Source organism: Salvelinus sp. IW2-2015, linkage group LG6.2 (assembly GCF_002910315.2).
Source record: "Salvelinus sp. IW2-2015 linkage group LG6.2, ASM291031v2, whole genome shotgun sequence".
In the NCBI taxonomy this organism is placed as follows: Eukaryota; Metazoa; Chordata; class Actinopteri; order Salmoniformes; family Salmonidae; genus Salvelinus; species Salvelinus sp. IW2-2015.
This window is the reverse complement of record NC_036846.1, coordinates 17,582,147-17,588,146: the sequence shown is the minus strand read 5'-3', so window position 1 is coordinate 17,588,146 and position 6,000 is coordinate 17,582,147.

Sequence of the window (6,000 nt, the reverse complement as noted above, 5' to 3'; positions counted from 1 at the left end):
TATGACTATTATAATGCATTATGGCTTAATTATAATGCATAAAAACTATGGCTATTAAAATGCATTATGGCTATTAAAATGCATTATGACTATTATAATGCAGTAGGCTATTAAAATGCATTATGACTATTATAATGCAAGTAATGGCTATTAAAATGCAGTATGGCTATTATAATGCATTATGGCTATTATAAGCAGTCTGGTATTATTAATGGCTAATATAATGCATTATGACATTATAATGCATTATGGCTATTATAAGACATTATATTATATTTAATGCAGTATGGCTATTAAAAATGCAGTATGGCTATTATAATGCATTATGGCTATTATAATTGCATTATGGACTATTATAATGCATATGGCTATTATAATGCATTATGACTATTATAATGCAGTTATGGCTATTAAAATGCAGTTATGGCTATTTAAAATGCAGTATGGCTATTATAATGCATTATGGCCTATTATAATGCATTATGGCTATTATAATGAATTTATGGCTATTATAATGCATTATGACTATTAAATGCAGTATGCTATTATAATGCATTATGGCATTTATTAAGCATTTATGGCTATTAAAATGCATATGAGCTATTATAATGCAGTATGGCTATTATAATGCATTATGCTATTAAATATATTATGACTATTATATATGCATATGGCTATTTAAAATGCAGTATGGCTATTATAATGCATTATGGCTTTATAATGCAGTATGGCTTATTATAATGCATTATGGCTATTATAATGCATTATGCAATTATGGCTATTATAATGCAGTATGGCTATTATAATGCCAGTTATGGCTATTAAAATCAGTTATGGCTTATAAAATGCATATGGCTATTTAATAATGCATTATGGCTATTATATGCATTATGACTATTATAAATGCATTATGGCTATTATAAATGCAGTATGGCTAATTATAATGCATTATGACTATTATAATGCATTATGGCTATTAAAATGCCGTATGGCTATTATAAGCATTATGCTATTATAATGCATTATGACTATTATAAAGCATTATGACTATTATAAATCATTATGCSTATTATAATTCATTATGACTATTATAATACAGTATGACTATTATAATGCATTATACCTTTGCATTGAGAAAAGTGTTTGAGACACTTCTATTGTATAAAGATAACACACCACAGTTAGTGATCTAACTATATTTCTTACTCTCAACCCTTATTTATGGCCCAAGTTCCAATAATGGTCTCTATAGTGTGCTTATAGCCATCTGGATCCACTCCATATGTTGATTTGACCTCTCCTTAATTGTATGTTCTGTATGTTATACAATACATGAAGCAATATAATATATACTGTATATTTTGAAGCCTCAGGCCGTTTTAAGTATTTGTGCCACTGGTAAGCTTTGAAAGGCACCCCTGGCGAACACACAGAACTGAATAACATTTTCATGACACCATTACAATGACAGGGCTCATTATGGAATGCAAATGTATTTTTCTACTTAAGATGATGAAGACAGTCATTTCAAACATGTCAAACAAATCAAGAGACTATTAATGACACAGTGATCTGAAAACAAAAGGGCAAATTACTTGAGATGTTCTGGGGAGTACTAATGTCTGTGAGGATGACAACTTCAAAGAGTTTGAGATAGCACACACACAAAGATCCTCTGAAAATATGCTTCTGAACGTGAGATGGGTGAGGGGAAGTGTGTGTGTGTGTGTGTGTGTGCACCTTTGTGGCTGCTCTGTGTGTGTGTGTGTGTGTGTTGTGTTTTGTGTGTGTGTGTGTGTGTGTGTGTGTGTGTGTGTGTGTGTGTGTGTGTGTGTGTGTGTGTGGTTGTGTGTGTGTGTGTGTGTGTGAGAGAGGAGAGAGATAGAAGAAAACCTCCACCAGATGATGAGAAAAACAGATAGCTTGTATAGGGTAATTGGTTTCATTTCACTTTAGACTCCTTAATAAAATACACACCAGGTACTGGGCTGTTTTTCTTTACTAACACCGGGGCCGGGCTGTTTCTTTACTAACACCGGGGCCGGGCTGTTTTCTGCTAACACCAGGCCGGGCTGTTTTCTTTAACTAACACCAGGGCCGGGCTGTTTTCTTTATAAGCAGGCCGGCTGGTTACCTACTACACAGGCGGAGCATGTGTCTTGAAATGCCAGGGTCCAGGCTGTTTGCTTTACTAAACGGGGCCCGGCTGTTTGCTTTACTGACACAGAAGGCAGGCTGTTTGCCTTTACGTGACAACGCAGGTTCTACTACGGTCGCGCTGTGTTGCTTTACTGAACACAGGTCAGGCTGTTTGCTCTTACTACACCAGCGGCGTGCTCAACAGGGCGTGCGTTGACTTTACTGACACAGAGGTTCCACCAGGCCGGGCTGTTTTCTTTACTAACACCAGGGCGAGTGTTGCTTTCAAACCACCAGGGCCGGGGCTGATTTGCTTTCACTAACACCAGGGCCAGGCTGTTTGCTTTATAACAACACCAGGGTCCAGGCTGTTTGCTTTTTAACCAAAGATGTCCAATACAGCAGCGTCCTCTTTTTCGCCTTTGCCTCACTAAGGTTTTGATTCTAATTTAGTTAATTGTGTATTTTGAAGGGGTGAAACACCACCAGTATGGACACAGCCAATGACCTCTGCCCCAGGTCAGGTAAAATCATCCCACATTCATCCCACATGGACCAAGATTTGGCTGCAATTTAGATTTTCTAAAAACAACCAATTCTCTGTTTTGATTATGAACAGAAATTTTCATGAATACATTCATATGGAGATATCGAAGTCACAAACAACGTGCACGCATGCACGCACGCACGCACGGCACGCACGCACGACGCACGCACGCACGCACGCACGCACGCACGCACGCACGCACACACACACACACACACACACACACACACACACACACACACACACACACACACACACACAACACACACACACAACACACCACACACACACACACACACACACACACATCCAGCAAATGATGAGTTATGGATCTGAAAACGCAGAGCTGTTGATTCAGGTGCCATCTGATTATTTTTGGCCACCAGGAGTGTCTGGAAAATCGGTGATAGATGTTCCAGGCTCACCTCTTCACCCCACTAAAGAAGCCCAGAGACAGTAAGGGCCCCTGCTGCACAAGGACTTTATGAATCTAACATCTGATACTGCCAGGGGAACCTGATCTTTTTGCTATTTTCCTGAGTTTCGACTAATCTCTCATTAAACGGGCGATAATGGCTGAAACCCGAGGTGCCATCAGAACAAAGGGAGAAGCATTAAAGAAGCCCCATACGGAAAAGATGAAATGCTGAGATACTGTATTATACGGAGCTCTTATGTTTTATATTCTGCTCGTCATAAGACAGGATGGGAAGGGAAGACTTTGTCGCCTTAAAGTAGCAAGGAGGCAAACGAGAGTCTAGCACCTCACAGGTTGTGCTGTAGCTGCACGACGGAGCCAAACTTAATGTGCTTCCTGTTGCAGTACAAATTGAATGTTTTTATCAACACCTACTGCTTGATTAATCCAGTGGTGTCTTTCCCCCTGTTCTTTCTCCGTGTGTGTCTGTGTGTGTGTGTGTGTGTGTGTGTGTGTCTGTGTGTGTGTGTGTGATTGTGTCTGGCCCAAAATAGGTTTAAAGACAGAACTAGGCATCAACAGCTCTGTAACCTAACCCTCCCACACAGTAGGCATGAGACCCACCATCTGTTGTTGTGAGAGGATACCGAGTCACTGTGTGTGAATGCCCACCATGAAATCTCACTGCATTTGAACAATGTTCTGTTTGAGAGCAGCTGTGAAATACCCCCTCTCCATTTTGTGGCTTCATCCGCCCCAAACCTCTTTTGATAGTAAGCAAATATCCAAATCTTTAATTTGCCAGTTAGAAGGGAGCATCTTTCTAACCTTTAAAAGGTGTTCCTATTTAACAATAGTGGTCACACAGGGGGGAAACTATTTAACTAACTTGCAGACTGGTAATCCTAGTAGAAATTAATTTCACATATTCGAGAAATAGACACTGCCATTTCTTATGTATGTTGTTGTTTCAAGTATCAGCCAATCAGCCGTAGCCTTGCTGAGTTGTTAGGCACACACAAAAAGAGGAAAATCTATCCCACAGTTCATGCAACACAAGCACCACTGTGTGTGCAATGGAACCTAGCCATGACATCACTGTCCTGGGACTTATGGTGGACTTTTGAAACGAGCCAAATGAATGTTTGGGGTGAAGTGCTGAAACATATGTAGTCAGACTCTCAATCTCTAAAATAATCACTACGACTACCTCTGGCTATACCTCTCAACATAAAACTCRCAACATTATTGGTCTACTTGAGAATAAGAGCAAAACTATTGGATAAAACGTTGAGTTTAAAAGCCTGAAAACAGAGTATCCTAGTGGGAAATCTCGACTGGGAGAAATGTCGGGAAAACCCGCCAGCACTTTGATTTATCATACAAACATCAAAACCCAATGTAGGGCTAAATTCGGCAGTAAAAGTAGCCATTAAATGTGTCCAACAAACATTTTACAGAGCGGCAGCGSCCACTTCATCATCCATCTACCTCTATACCGCATTGACATAGAAATGATCACAGATACAGCAGTAATCCCTCATTATAAAATGTCCACACCGCTTCGGCTCCCAACGATAGGAAATCAGTGTACCCTCGCCGGCGGCTAGAAAGTGATGCCTGTCCATCTCCTTTGCCTTCAAAGCTGACCCACCATCCCTTCTGAAAGCTAAGCAGTCCGGAGGACTGAGAAGAGCTTGGATTAATTGAGAACCCGGGAGAGTAAAGCCCTTCAGATGGAGAGGGTATTTATTATGAGGAAGGTTTGCCTTGACAAAGCATTCATCTCCTCAATGGTTTCCATAGGAGTATCCTCAGTGGAGGTGGTTCAGGTCAGATAAGGTTAGGTCACCCTTTCTCTAATGTAAGGAGAAGACTGACATAGCCCTCAGCACTTAGAACGTCCCTCAGAGAATGTCAGGGAGACCTCACGGCTTAAGACAAAAATATAAACAAGCTGTACTCCTTTTTTAAGCTGCCTTTCCCTCAGAGAGAGCTTTCTGCTTTTCTTGCAACATTTAGTGTCGATTTGAATAACAAATTCAAAATGCACAGCGCAAATATGTGATTTACAAAAAAATCCCCAAGGCACTTTGTGTCTGTAATTTTTTTATTTATATATCAAACATGGTCAGAGCTCATTTCCCCCCTAAATAAGCAGTACTCACTTTCCAACTGAGATGGTAATGTTGTTTTGTTTTCAAAAGCGTATTAGGAAGTGAACTAGTAKAGGAAAAACATAGGGTGTACTAGGTTGTTGTACAGTACAATTAGTGATTCCTCTGGATGGCTGCCTGCATGTCAAAAAAATTAATAAATGAAATGGACAGCACTCCAACATATAATCTTCAGTAATTCATTTATTGCCCTGCATGGACACATTTGTGACTCCAATTTTAGCACTCAAAATGAAATAGGCCATCATTATAATTGCCCCCCATTATCACCCATGCCTGTATGGTAAAAATGAAACCGAAATGGATTGTTATTGCTGTACACTCAAATATAGTTGAGGAAAACCATGAATGACAATCAACGAGACACCAAGCAGCTACAACTGTTCTCCAGTGGTCTCCATTCAGTCTTTAGCAAACAACTGGATGATCCTCTTGGACCTATGGGCACTACAGCCATCAGACGTCTGGCATTGCCATCAGCCATCAGCCATTGAGGGAGTGCTTCCTTTGAAATCAAAGAAAGCTGCTATACTGCCCATGTTGCATTGTGTCCAATGGCAGCAATCCTGCTGGACCTGTAGGCAGCCTTACACTGTGATCCAACATGGTTGACCGACCGGTGGTTATCTCCTGCCAGCTCTGTTTGGATGGATCATGTGGAAACTCAATTGGCTGCTGTCACCATTTTGGAGCTGAGCCAAAAGGTGGATCAATACAGC